Below are 13506 nucleotides of genomic sequence, written 5' to 3'. Positions count from 1 at the left end.
TCATGTGCTCCAGCCCCCTAATCATTTTTGTTGCCCTCCGCCAGACTTTCTCCAATTTATCCACATCCTTCTTGTAGTGTGGGGCCCAAAACTGGACACAGTACTCCAAATGAGGCCTCACCAGTGCTGAGTAGAGGGGAATGATCACGTCCCTCGATCTGCTGGAAATGCCCCTACTTATACAACCCAAAATGCCATTAGCCTTCTTGGCAACAAGGGCACACTGTTGACTCATATTCAGCTTTTCGTCCACCGTAACCCCTAGGTCCTTTTCTGCAGAACTGCTGCCCAGCCATTTGGTCCCTAGTCTGTAGCAGTGCATGGGATTCTTCCGTCCTAAGTGCAGGACTCTGCACTTGTCCTTGTTGAACCTCATCATATTTCTTTTGGCCCAATCCTCTAATTTGTCTAGGTCCCTCTGTATCCTATCCCTACCCTCCAGTGTATCAACCACTCCTCCCAGTTTAGTGTCATCTGCAAACTTGCTAAGGGTGCAGTCCACACCATCCTCCTGATCGTTAATGAAGATATTGAATAAAACCGGCCCCAGCACCGACCCTTGGGGCACTCCACTTGATACCGGCTGCCAACTAGACATGGAACCATTGATCACTACCCGTTGAGCCCGACCATCTAGCCAGTTTTCTATCCACCTTACCGTCCATTCATCCAGCCCACACTTCTTTAACTTGCTGGCAAGAATACTGTGGGAAACTGTATCAAAAGCTTTGCTAAAGTCCAGAAATAGCACATCCACTGCTTTCCCCTCATCCACAGAGCCGGTTATCTCATCATAGAAGGCAATTAGGTTAGTCAGGCATGACTTGCCCTTGGTGAATCCATGCTGACTGTTCCTGGTCACTTTCCCCTCCTTTAAGTGATGTGTGAACTCTCAGGGTTAGCAATGCTGGTTATATTTTTGATGTGGCAACTTGCCTACTAGGAATGGAGACCAACACATCTCATTTCATGTGTGTGCCCAGCAACCTCAGTGTGAAACCCCGTTATGTAATTTACAACTGAGTCTTGCCTCTCTGTCTCTTGTATGTATAAACACACTGATTACAAAGCAAAGGACTGGCAGCTCTGGCTACAGCTGAGCATAGTGCAGGAGGTGCTGGGTGAGTCTTCTGCATTGCTCTCCTCATCTCTGCTCCCTCCGGCTCCTTCTCCCACTCTTGTTTTTGCATGTTCTGCCCTTCTGCCTGTAGCTTCCCCCGCCCCCCGACTTTCCAACTGGGGGAGGATGGATGGCCTTTTAGGAAAGGTACTGGAGCAGGGCTTGGACTTCTGATATGGCCTTGTGCTAGTCACCATGGGGGACACTCTTAAAGGCATATGTAGCATCTGAGTGCCTAACTCTCACTGACTGTCAGTGGCAGCTAGGTGTATCATTGCCAGCGGTCCTTTGCAAATGCCCCTTTCCCACTTAAACCTCTCTGTACCTCAGTCTCCCCATCTGTAAAATGGGGATAACAATACTTCCTTTCTCCCTTGTCGGATCTTGGGGGGGAGGGGCTGTCTCTTACTGCTGGTTTGCACAGTGCTGATGGAACTCTGATCTTGGCTGGAGCCTCTCGATGCTGCTGTCATACAAATAATAAACGCACCTGGCTCAGGGTATGGGCAACCAGCAAAGGCCTGAATAGAGATGGAGGATCCTTTCTGCCTCTAGGACTGTGGCCCCTTCTAAGTCAAGGAACTTTGGCAAGACGGTGTTGGGAAATCAGCCTTGCTTTCTGCCATGTTCTACTTGTTCTGCATGGGCAGAATTTCCCCCTGGGATGTCTGTGCACCACTTGAGCCCTATTTTGAGGCCTTCGGTGGAATTTACGTGGGATACAGCCCTTGCACGCTCTCCCCCCGCCCCTCACCCTGACGGAACACAGGGCATTATCCTTCTCCGTTGTCCTTGTAAAGACAAAGGAAACTGAGCTTTGCTTCTCTCCAATCTAGTGTCCTTAGCCTCAGCCCATTAGGCTGGAAGGACTGCATGGGATATAAATAAATACAAATCTCCTGGGTGCACATCTCCAACGGTTTCAGTGCAGCAAAGCTCCCGAAGTTCAAAGTTTAATGCAAACGTATGAAGCGAACACAATTTATTCTAAATTGCTTCACTTGATCCCGTGACCCAGGAGAATTATCACTTAAGAAGACCCTGGATCGGTAGCACTGAAAAGGCAAACCGGCAAGAGTTAGTACTGAAAGGAGTAGGCATTGCTTTTGCTTGCAGATCCCTCCTTAGAGGAATTTCACTGGAGCCGCACAAGCCCTGCTCCCTCTGCTAGCTCACAGTGTGTGAGGCACTCCACCGAGGCGTCTGACAAGACTGTCATAGAGAGACGAGCCACCTTCCTGCCAAAGGTCACTCCTACTTTGTTCATGCAAGGAACTGGTGGCTGGATGTCAAAGCCAATAAGAGGACTATCAATAATTTTGGTGCTTAAAAGAGCCCCGATGGTTGCAGCTGCAGCACATGTGATAATGCTACAGATCCCAAGCTCTCCCAGCGCGGCTACAGGCAAACATGACCCTACCATAAGTTGGTGGGGCTTGTCTTTTGGGAGAGTGGGGGCTAACAGGTGTGCAGCATCCCAGTGAGCAGCCAGCATCAAGTCCCCAGGCGCAAAGGCCCCTCTCGATCTGCAGCGGGCTCTCCTTGAATCTGGATCAAATTCCCACTTTATTTGTCCCCATCACAGTCTCTTCTCGTCAGCCAACAAGCGCCGAGAGGCATATCTGACTTTGCACTAGATGCCCATCTCCCTGGGGAATGAGTGAACCACAAGCCCTGGCCTCTCCGGGGGAGGCCACTTCACAGTTGAACTCCTATGACATAGGTCTCTCTACTGCAGGGCACTGGTGTTTTAGAACCAGCTGCATTTCGGCACCAGGGAAGTCTGCAAGTGTCTGGCTAATTCACAGCTAGATTCTTGGCCCGAAGGAGACTCTGTGAGTGTTAACTGGGGGGAAAAAGATAAAATGTCTACATAATGGACCAGATACTCAGTGGATGTAAACTGGCACAGTTGTGTTGAGTTAAATGGATCAATGCAGAATCAAACCTGCCTTGTGTGTGTGTATGTAATATGTATAATTTTTTTTAAATAGGAGCAACACTGAATTAATTAAGATTTTCTTCCTCTTGACTCTTTCTAGCTCAGCTCTAGAGGAAGGCAGGCTGACCTCGGTTATAGCACTGGACTGAGACTCAGGAAATCAGTTTGAGTGCTGCTTCTATCATAGATTCCTTGTGTGACATCTGGCCAGTCCGTTGCTCTCTGCCTCAGTTCCCATCTGCAAAACAGATACTTAAAGCTCATCTGAATTTTTTTTAACCATTTGTTTGGTTTGAATAATGTTTGAAACAGAAACATTTCCTGCAAACACCTTAATTTTGAGAGTCTGAGCTCCAGGGTGAATTTTCCAGTCACTTCCAGAGGGCAAGACCTGAATCCAAATCTGAATTTTTCAATCCAAAAACGGCCTTTCCGATGCAGTTTCTTTTCATTCAGAAGGTTCTCTCTTGATCCCAATGTGGAACAAAAAATGTTGGAACCTCAATAGTTGCCATGAAATGGCATTGTCCTTTCCCAGCTGCTCCAGTGATCATATATCCTTTGTCCAGGGCCGGCCCCAGACCCCAGCGCGCCAAGCGCGCGCTTGGGGTGGCATTTTGCCAGCAGGGCGGCAGGCGGCTCCGGCGGACCTTCCGCCGTCATGCCTGCGGGAGGTCCCCCGGAGCCGCGGGACCAGCCGACCTCCTGCAGGCATGACTGCGGAGGGTTCGCTGGTCCCGTGGCTCGGGTGGACCTCCCGCAGGCATGCCAGCGGATGCTCCACCGGAGCCGCAGGACCAGCGCGCCCTCCGCAGGCATGTCTGCAAGAGGTCCCCCGGAGCCGCGGGACCGGCGACCAGCAGCGCGCCCCTCTGTGGCGTGCCGCCCTGCTTGGGGTGGCCAAATTCCTAGAGCTGTCCCTGCCTTTGTCATCTCTGGGTAGACTGTAAACTTTTGGGGGCAGGGACAATCCTTGACTATGTGCACATACAGTGCCTGACAGAATGGGGTCCCAGTCTCTGCTGGGATCTGTATGTGCTATTTTGTAACCATAAAATTGACCAAGGAAGGGATTACCCCATCAGGATTAAGGCCCTGATTCTGCAAACGGATCTGTAGGGACTGGCCCTTCTGCCCAGGCAGAGTCCCACTGAACTTGATAGGACTGTGTGTGGGCATATGAGCACATCCAAGCAGATCAGATTGGAGGAATAGGAATAGCACGTGGAATTACTTCTCAACTTCCACACTTCCCCAGAGCCCAGCTGTGCATGAGCAGCAGCATTTTCTTCTCCTAGAGGAGACTGCAATGCTGGAAGTGGAGCTGTCTAGATCTTGGTGGTTTGGCTTTGCTGGTTCTATCTAATAGGCTAGATATAATATTGCCTGCGCATCACCAAGGCACATCCCTGACAGTGGGTTCACGATAACCTAGTTTCAATCCACATGCAGTTTGCTTTGAGTTCTAGCTTCAGTGGAGCTCTAAATCTTTGAGAGAGAGCCAGCAGAGACTGGTGAGCTTCGCCAGGGTTCACTCAATTGTGCATCTCACCTCTACTGAGCTGTCGGTTGGCCCCCAGGGTTTCAGAGAGAATTTGCAAACCAGGTGACTTACATGAGCTTTGCATTTGCAACAAAACTAAGCAAGTTTTGCTTGATTCTTGGGTTCATCATGAACATGCTGGTGGAATATCATGAGAGATATTGTGGTGTCCCCCATACTGGCTGAAGTGAGGATGTTTTACAAATCTTTCAGAAAAGCCTGATACCTTGAGATTTGTAGGCCAAATAGGGTAAATTTGTCGCCTGGACCTTTCTCTGTATGTCCACACAGAATAATTGGATTATATCAGGGAACAAAAGGCAAGACTTTCACCGCCTTCTCTGGAGAGCTGTAGAATGAAAGCATGTTTTATGGATTTGTTTAGTCTGCAGAAGAGAAGAATGAGGGGGGATTTGATAGCTGCTTTCAACTACCTGAAAGGGGGTTCCAAAGAGGATGGATCTAGACTGTTCTCAGTGGTAGCAGATGACAGAACAAGGAGTAATGGTCTCAAGTTGCAGAGGGGGAGGTTTAGGTTGGACATTAGGAAAAACTTTTTCACTAGTAGGGTGGTGAAGAACTGGAATGGGTTACCTAGGGAGGTGGTGGAATCTCCTTCCTTAGAGGTTTTTAAGGTCAGGCTTGACAAAGCCCTGGCTGGGATGATTTAGTTGGGTTTGGTCCTGCTTTGAGCAGGGGGTTGGACTAGATGACCTCCTGAGGTCCCTTCCAACCCTGAGATTCTATGATTCTATGATTCTGCTTGATAGCATATCCTGGGGCAACTTATGTTGTGATGACTTCTTGAATCTGAAAACCAGGAAATGTTGGAACCCAGGATTGCTGTGTTGTAGCCTTGCACACAATGGACCAATTGGGTAACATCACTGCAATTTATCGCACCTCTGTAGATAGTGTTCATAGAGTCCTTACACGGTATTCAGCTTTGGTCAGATAAATGTGACCCTTGCACACTGTAAAAACCGGGGCGGGTATGTGGTATTTTGTGATGTTTCTATCTTCCTCAGGTGCACAAGGGACAACTCCCTGCAATCCCAAGCTTTGATGAATCTTCACTGTTCCCATTTTCTTCGTTACTGGCTCTAAGAACAACTCTAAAGATAGACCCAAGTGCAAAATTTGGCTTCAAAGCCAAACTTCCCACATTTTGGGTGTATCTGGGTCAACAGCTTTGATTTGGCTTGACCTGTCATGGAGCTATGAGGTCAGTGACAAATTTTGGCTCTGAACTCCCCAAAAGACTCTGGGGTATGGGGTTGGTTCTTGACTTCCAGCTTGGTCATTTGTCTACTGCAGAATCGCTCGGATCATTCTTCCAGCAAGGATCCGCAAGATTCGTTCCCACTGATTGCATCATACTCTACATCAAACTCATTCAGAATTCTGTTCCAGAGAAGAAAAGAATGCAAATGAGGTAATTATGAGCTCCACTTACCTTTCTAACCCCTGTGCATTACGTCTGCATTAATACTTCGCATGTTCTCTGAAGTGGAAAAAATCGGAGAGATGGGGAGGGAATTTTGTCTGTAAAGATGATCTTGACTTATGCAAGTTGGGGGGAAGGTTATTTGAAGTTGATAAATGGGGTAAGCATTAACCTTGATTGCTATGTCTTAAGGACAGAAAAACTCTCATTTCTGGCACAGGCAAAACACACATCAGAGTCACTAAGGAGTGCACCTGATAGAGTACTGGAAGATTTGGGCTAATAATACTTTATATTTGTGTAGTATGATTCATCCCAAAGTTCTTAATCTACTATATGCATCTATAGAGGAATCACTTCACTATTGAAATGCAGCCACCTCTGGGGTGGAGGACAGCATGCTGCCTGTCCGTGTGGGGGGTGGACATTTTGGCCAAGGACAACATCTCTGCTCTTAAACCAGATGCAACAGAAATTTTGGCCTGAGATTTTCAAACCTTCCTAAAGGAGTTGGATGCACAAATCCCATCAGATGGTGTGTCCAGATCCCATTAAACATCTTGAAAATCTCAACTTGAATGGGTATGTGGAGAAGAGACAGGACACTGTTTGTTTGAATCACTGTTATAAATATTAGCAATATAGGGTACCACCAGACACTAACTTAACCAGAAAGTCCTTTCCTAAATCCAAAGGCCAAATAGTATTTATGCAATTGCTCTAAACATGTCCAAAATCTTACATAATAAGCAATTACTGCATGCAAATAGTAACAAACATTCACAAGTGTTTGATCAAGATACAACAGGGCTAAACCCAGAGGTTCTTAGATCCCAGTTGGTGGGCTCCAACTTGGTGAGGCAGGGATTTGCAGTGAACCCTTCGAGAGTTTATCCTTTTGTACCCTTTAACAAACTCATGATGGATTTGCCAGTTGCTGAAATTAGCTAAAAAGCAGGTTTTCATTGGTTTGGGGTCACTACTATTTCAATGTGCGCAAGCCTTTCTTATTAACTATCCCTGATAACTGGGCCTCTACCCTCTATTTTATCAGTTACCTTTCAGGTCCAGTTTTTCCAATTAAATCACATTCTTTTAAAGCCTTCCCACAAACCTCCTAACAAACCTGCACTTTGTGACCTACGGAAACACGTATGTTTTTCTTTTGAAATGAATTTTTTAATACTTTATTTTACTTCAACTACAAAACATATTTTTTTTCTTCATTCCTACAGTCACGCACAGGGCAAAGAGATAATTCTAGGAGCCTAATTCCCCTCTTATTTTGCACTAGGAAACTTATGAATCATGGAATTACTCCTGATTTACATCAAAGGAAAATCAGGGAAATATATTTCCCTAGCTAAGAAAGTAAGGCTAAATCAGCTGCGCTGGATGCAAACCAGCTGTTGCCGAGACCCAAGGTACGGCATCTTTAGACCGTTATGCTATCCAATGGCGTGTCAAGGGAAAGACAGCAGAAATGAGCTAAATTCTAATGAGAAATGCTAAGTCGTGACAAAGAGGATGACACAAGAGTGTTCCATGGGGTGGAAGTGTCATCACCTCATGGAACTAAAACAAAGAATGGAAAACAATAATTAAATCTTAGCTTAGATCCATCTAGAGCACCGAGACAGCACCAAGTGTGACACACCTTCAGTCTTGATCTGTTTTCAGAAGCATATTGCAAGGTCTAAGAAGTGGGCACAGACTTGCACCAAAACCCTGTATCAAGGACAGCTCTAACATTTTCAGGGGGTTGAAATCTAGCTCTGAATTGTTCATCGTGTTCCTACCTTCATAACTGGTCAAACCTGCCAATTAAGGCCGCCTTATGGGCCAGGCTGTGATATTGTTTCCTAGGGAGGTGGTGGAATCTCCTTCCTTAGAGGTTTTTAAGGTCAAGCTTGACAAAGCCCTGGCTGGGATGATTTAGTTGGGAATTGGTCCTGCTTTGAGCAGGGGGTTGGACTAGATGACCACTTGTGGTCCCTTCCAACCCTGATATTCTATGATTGTATGATTGTTACACTGAGCAGTACCCTACTCAGCAAGTAGTCCCACTGACTTCAGTAGGACTACTCATGGCTTAAGGTAGTAGTTACCATTAGTGCAGGGATCGCAGTCTAGCTTGACACTTAAGTAAATAGAAGGACACATCAGCTGAAGGTTAACATCAAAATCCACCTTTATTAGGTTATTTTTCTTTGGCAGAAAGACAGATTTAAGAAAGCAGCTTTTATCCTACAATGTTTAAGGTAGAGTCGTTGGAGGGAAAGAGATTACATTGAAGCTCTTGTGGGCCTTTATCTAATGAGATTTCCACAAGACTATCTGATAAGGATATATTTCCCATGCTGTAGAAATAAGGGCTACGGGTAATTACAGAAGATGGAACAACACACACCATTACAGACTGATCGAGATTAGTGTTATGGCTAAATTATATCCTGGCCCAATTGCAAAGTTATTTCTGTTTCCGATACAGTATTTAAATGACTTAAATGATGAAATCCACAGCAGGAAGGCCCTCTTAATTTGCTAATAACAGGAAAGCAAATGGAGGATAAACCAGTCTCAGTGACATTGGTGGGATCCAGCAGGATTTTGGCAGATTAAAACTCAGAGCCCCTGTGTAGCAGATGGCACTTCCACGGACTGCATCAAAATGCAAAGTTAGTTAATGAATTTCTGATAGGGAAAGGCTCAGAACCACAATTCCATGCAAGGCTTGGGCTGAAGCAGAGCAGAAAGACTTCAATAAAAAGGGACAGGAAGGATTGAGATATGGTAATCCCTGCAGCCTCCCTTGCAACTATATTTCTGAAGAGGAGGAGTAGGAGCTAGGTACTCTAAGGCAGTGGTACTGGCAGCTGTTCATGGCAGGTGAAATTCACCCCTGTGCAAAGGGTTTGGTTTTACATTAACTTCAAAACTGGCTTCTAGGGGCACTGGACATCTCATTTCTACCTAGCTTCTTTGAGTCTAGCTCTCAAAGTTAATCCACAGCTCCCTAGTAAAATCCAAGCCCCTGTACCCGCCAGTCAGTGTGGAGTAAGGGAAAGAACCGACATGCTATTCAGTTTGCATAACAGTTTGAACAGTGCGTGAGGCATTACAATTGCTGTGCTGTGTCTTCTGGAGTATCTTTATCATGCAAATGCCCACGCAAAGGCTGGAACACAGCACACACACTCTGTCCTTGGTCTTTGGCACCAGCTGTCATAATAAGGATCATTAACTAACATGAACTTTTCCCTCTTTCTTTAATGATTCCTTCTACTTTATATTATATTCCTCTTATAAAGAAATGAAACGAAACCCCAAATATAATAGTCAATGGAGCCGAGAGAGAAAACGGAGGTGGGTTTTTTTGTTTTTTTTCCCCGCTCTTCTGAAGTCCAGATGAAAACAAGTAAAGTGTGAAAAGAAAAAAAATGATGGTAAATAGAACCTCACAGAAGTAAACAAATGGGGAAGAGAAAACATGCTCCAGAATCCAGCGGCATATGTTTTTTTTATCACATAGTCTCCACCAGTACAAACCTTTTGGGAGCTCTTCAGGAGACGTGATCCCACTTTTAAGGAAGGGCTGGAGAAGAGAGGTTAGGAATGGGCTGATCGATAAAGCAGAGGAGCATCCAGAAGTCGGCAACGTGTACATTCAAAGGGAAAACAAGCAGGTAAACAAAACCCTGGAAGTGGAGAATATTATATCACTTTTAACTTTGCAACGCGCAAACATATATCTTGGTTGGGCCAAAGATTCAGCAAAGATGCTCTGAGCTGAAGCAAGCACATAAAGGGCTGAGAAGAGGAAAGTGAACTTTTTCAGCTCTAGCCGACACAATCAATGTCTCTGTATCCCCTTGTGCCAAGAAAAGTCTTTAAGGAGGAAAAGCATAAGACTGTTTTTTTTTAATAGTAACACTCCGGAAATGAACACAGAGAAAGCTGGTGGAACATGACCGGCGAAGGAAAAAGGAAAAGTTAAAATTAATGTAGTTCCCTGGGCCTGGATACTTTTCTTGGTGTGTCTATAACTGAAGGGAGTGGCCTGTATACAGGCTATTACTGTTTAGCTCTTTGTACGGATTGTATGCTCATCTCTGTCTAATTGTTTTACATTTAAAGGGCTGGATTGTCGCTTGAAATATGGACGTTGCACAGGCATATCCCCTTCAGTGGCTGCACTGTAGTGAGTTTCCTGCTTGTGTCACTCCCATGTAGCATTGGAAAAGTCTTTGGCAAGGTTAGTGGAAGGATTTTCAAGGAGGATCTCTGACTAGATTTACTTGTATCAGACCATCTTTGTTTTTCTTTCCTGATGCTCTGAAGTCATCCTTGATTCATTTGTATCCCCTTCATTCTTCATAGCTCCCATGTGACGTATAGGAAGGAAGGCTGACTTGTGCTTAAGGCAGAGTGGGAGTCAGAATACCCGGCTTCTACTCCTGCTCTAGGTTTGATCTTGGTAAATCCCTTTAGGTCCTGATCCAGTAAAGCACGCACTTCATTTTCGGGTCCAGAGTAATCTCTTGGCTTAAATGAATGCTTTGACATCAGCTAGGCTGTTCATGTGTTTAAAGCAAAGCAGATGCTTAAGCGCTATACTGAATCAGGGCCTTGCATACTCTGCACCTCAGTGCCATCATTTGGAAAAGCAGGGTAGTACTGTCCTACGTGATGGGGTTCATAACGAGGATAAATTCAGTAGAGTATATGTCAGGAGTGGCCAAACTTACTGACCCTCTGAGCCGCATACAATAATCTTCAGAAGTTTGAGAGCTGCAAGACGCGCACAACCTGTCCCTGGGGCAACACCTGCTGGAGCACGGGGCTAAAGCCCTTAGACCCCTCTTCCTGGCAGAAGCCCCCAGTGCCACCACCCTGTTTCCGGGCAGAAGCCCTGATCTCCCCCCTGCCCAGTCTGATAGGTGGAGAATGGGGGGCTCTGTGAACCACACTTGAACGGTAAAAAAGCCACGTGTGGTTCATGAGCACAGTTTGGCCACCCCTGGTATACCAGGTGCTCAGATGCCAGATACCAGGTGCTCAGATACCAGAGAAATTGGGAGCTTTATCTTTCTTTTGTACGTTTACCCTCTGTTGGCTCTGCAGCTGGAATAGGTGCTGTACGTATATGTAAGTCAATAACATGCATCTAGGGATGGGCCCGACAGAAGTGATTTGGGTTTTGCTAAATCTCATCAATTAGATTTGGGTTTTGCAAGCCCAAAACTGGAGGCTGGTTTGAACCGGGCTCCCACTTCATCTGCTCAAACTTGCCCTTCATTGCCAACCACAAGGCATGTCAGTGGCAGAGTGTAAGACCAGACCAAGGAGTTCAGGAAGAGAATTAAATAGGGCACGGGGCTGGCAACGAGCAAAACAATTGTTATTTATAAGTGCACCACAAATATCCTTAGCTTGTCAAGCAGCATTCAGTGCCTCGCATGGCACCAATGCCTCAGTAATTAGCTACAGCTATTTGTTTACGTTTTACACTCATCTCCATGTAATGGGTTTGTTTTGTGCAGCATAAACTTTGTGGCCTATGGAAGGAGATGGCTACCTTGAAATAGCTTGTGTAATTTGATCAAGGTGGGCCAAGAGTCTAACCATTTATCCAAATCCTGGTGGCAAAATCTCTTCTGTCTCTGCCTGGGCTGGCCTTAACTCGACCACTTAGTTGCTGTGCAGATTTGGGAAAGTTATTTCAGGTGATCTCTCTTAGTCTGGATAGAGCTAGCGGAGTGGGAACCAGCCCTCCACTCCTACGTGTGCCCATGAAAGTGATGGCTTTGGAACCCCTGTCCATTGGGGAACCGGAGGAAAATTCCCCATGGAGAAGGGTGTAAAAACTTCCGGTGAGCTCTTCCCTGGCCTGTGTTTGGGAGAACAGGAAATCTCTGGCATCCCCATGGAGGCAGGGCAAAGGATTGCAACAGCTCAGCCTAATAAACCTGATCACTAGCTCCTCTACCATACGGGAGAAGGGAGGGAAACACTTCTGCATTCTGGCAGGGGATTAACAGACCAAGGAGACCGAAGCATTGGCACTGCTGGTAAGAAGTAGTGTGTAGTGCAGGGGTTCTCAAACTGGGGGTTGGGACCCCTCAGGGGGTTGCGAGCTGTCAACCTCCACCCCAAACCTCGCTTTACCTCCAGCATTTATAATGGTGTTAAATATATGTGTTTTTAATTTATAAGGGAGGGGGTTACACACAGAGGCTTGCTGTGTGAAAGGGGTCACCAGTACAAAAGTCTGAGAGCTACTGGTGTAGTGGATAGGGCTTACTGGACTGATAATTGAGGGTATGTCTACACCGAATTTTGGAGCAAGCCTCCCAGCCCAGGATGACAGACCTGTGTGAGCGGGTCTCACAGACGCACTCTCAAAGTAGCTCTGCAGACAGTGTTGGGATGTTGTGGTGCAGGCTGGCGCTCCAACTCTGATACTTAGGGAAGCGGGGTGAGCTTCAGGTCTCAACCCCTCAGCCTGAGCTGCAATGGCAAAGTGCTGTCTACACTGCTATTTCGAGAGTTCTAGCACGAGCCCTGCTAACCCAAGCTGGGAAACTCACTCCAAAATGCTGTGTAGACAGAACCTGGGAGACCTGGGTAGTAACCCTAGCTCTGCCACTGATCTGAAGTGGGACTTCTGATGGATCACGTTGTCTCTTTCCCCTTCTCTGTCCTGTTTATTTAGACTGTAATCTTCCTTATTCTGTGTTACTGGTCAATGAAGTGTGCCGCGCCCACAGAGGATGCGATTCTGTTATGACTCTTGGCTGGGAACTTGGCTCTTTAGCTCCAGAGGTTCCTGGTTCAGTCACTGATGTTGGCAAAGATGGTGGCTGTCGCAGTTGTACAGGCCCTAGCGCTGCTAGAGGCAAATGTACTATAAATAATAAGTGTAAAAGGGGGAGGCAGTGAGCTGCATCTACCCTGTTCTGAGGTTCACTCTGGTTGTCATCACTGAACGGCATTAGTTCGAGATGGTGCTGAATCCAATCCAGACTGTGAATGAACACCCCGAATTTTGGAGAATTTAGACGGAGATGCCACATCTGGCTCTAAAGTCTGCAGCTGGGCCCTATCACAAGTATTACTGCTTGCCCTGGCCATAAGGAGAAGAGGATCCCCTTACGCAGTGTCAGGAGTCTGCTGGCCAGTTCATACAGTATCGGGAGAGGGGGCCAGATGAGAGAGGACATGGTGACATCCAGTTAGGACCAGCATGAGCGAAAATGCTTGTTAGATTTTGATGCCCGTTAGAAATGGATCCAGCACAAAAGAGGGCACTGAAGACAACAGAGGGGTCTGCTGCTGGCTACATGCCTTGGGGGGTGGGTGGTTCATTTTCCTCTGCATCCCGGGGGACAGGTAATTTGCAGGTTTAAACTAGTAAAAAGAACAGGAGCCCTTGTGGCACCTTAGAGACTAAC

The 13506-nt window shown here is 46.4% G+C and overlaps 1 long non-coding RNA gene across 1 annotated transcript in view; it reads left to right on the top strand.

The window, feature by feature from the left end:
* Positions 1–13506, top strand: part of LOC120375791 — a 74214-nt gene that overhangs the window by 51191 nt on the left and 9517 nt on the right. Inside the window, exons 2-5 of the long non-coding RNA XR_005586778.1 lie at positions 5634–5830; positions 5923–6040; positions 9585–9738; positions 10190–10307. This is a non-coding gene — a long non-coding RNA (uncharacterized LOC120375791). The remainder of the gene's footprint in view (positions 1–5633; positions 5831–5922; positions 6041–9584; positions 9739–10189; positions 10308–13506) is intronic.

The sequence above is a fragment of the Mauremys reevesii genome, linkage group 12, assembly GCF_016161935.1.
Source record: "Mauremys reevesii isolate NIE-2019 linkage group 12, ASM1616193v1, whole genome shotgun sequence".
In the NCBI taxonomy this organism is placed as follows: Eukaryota; Metazoa; Chordata; order Testudines; family Geoemydidae; genus Mauremys; species Mauremys reevesii.
This window is presented reverse-complemented; position numbering and strand designations above follow the sequence as displayed.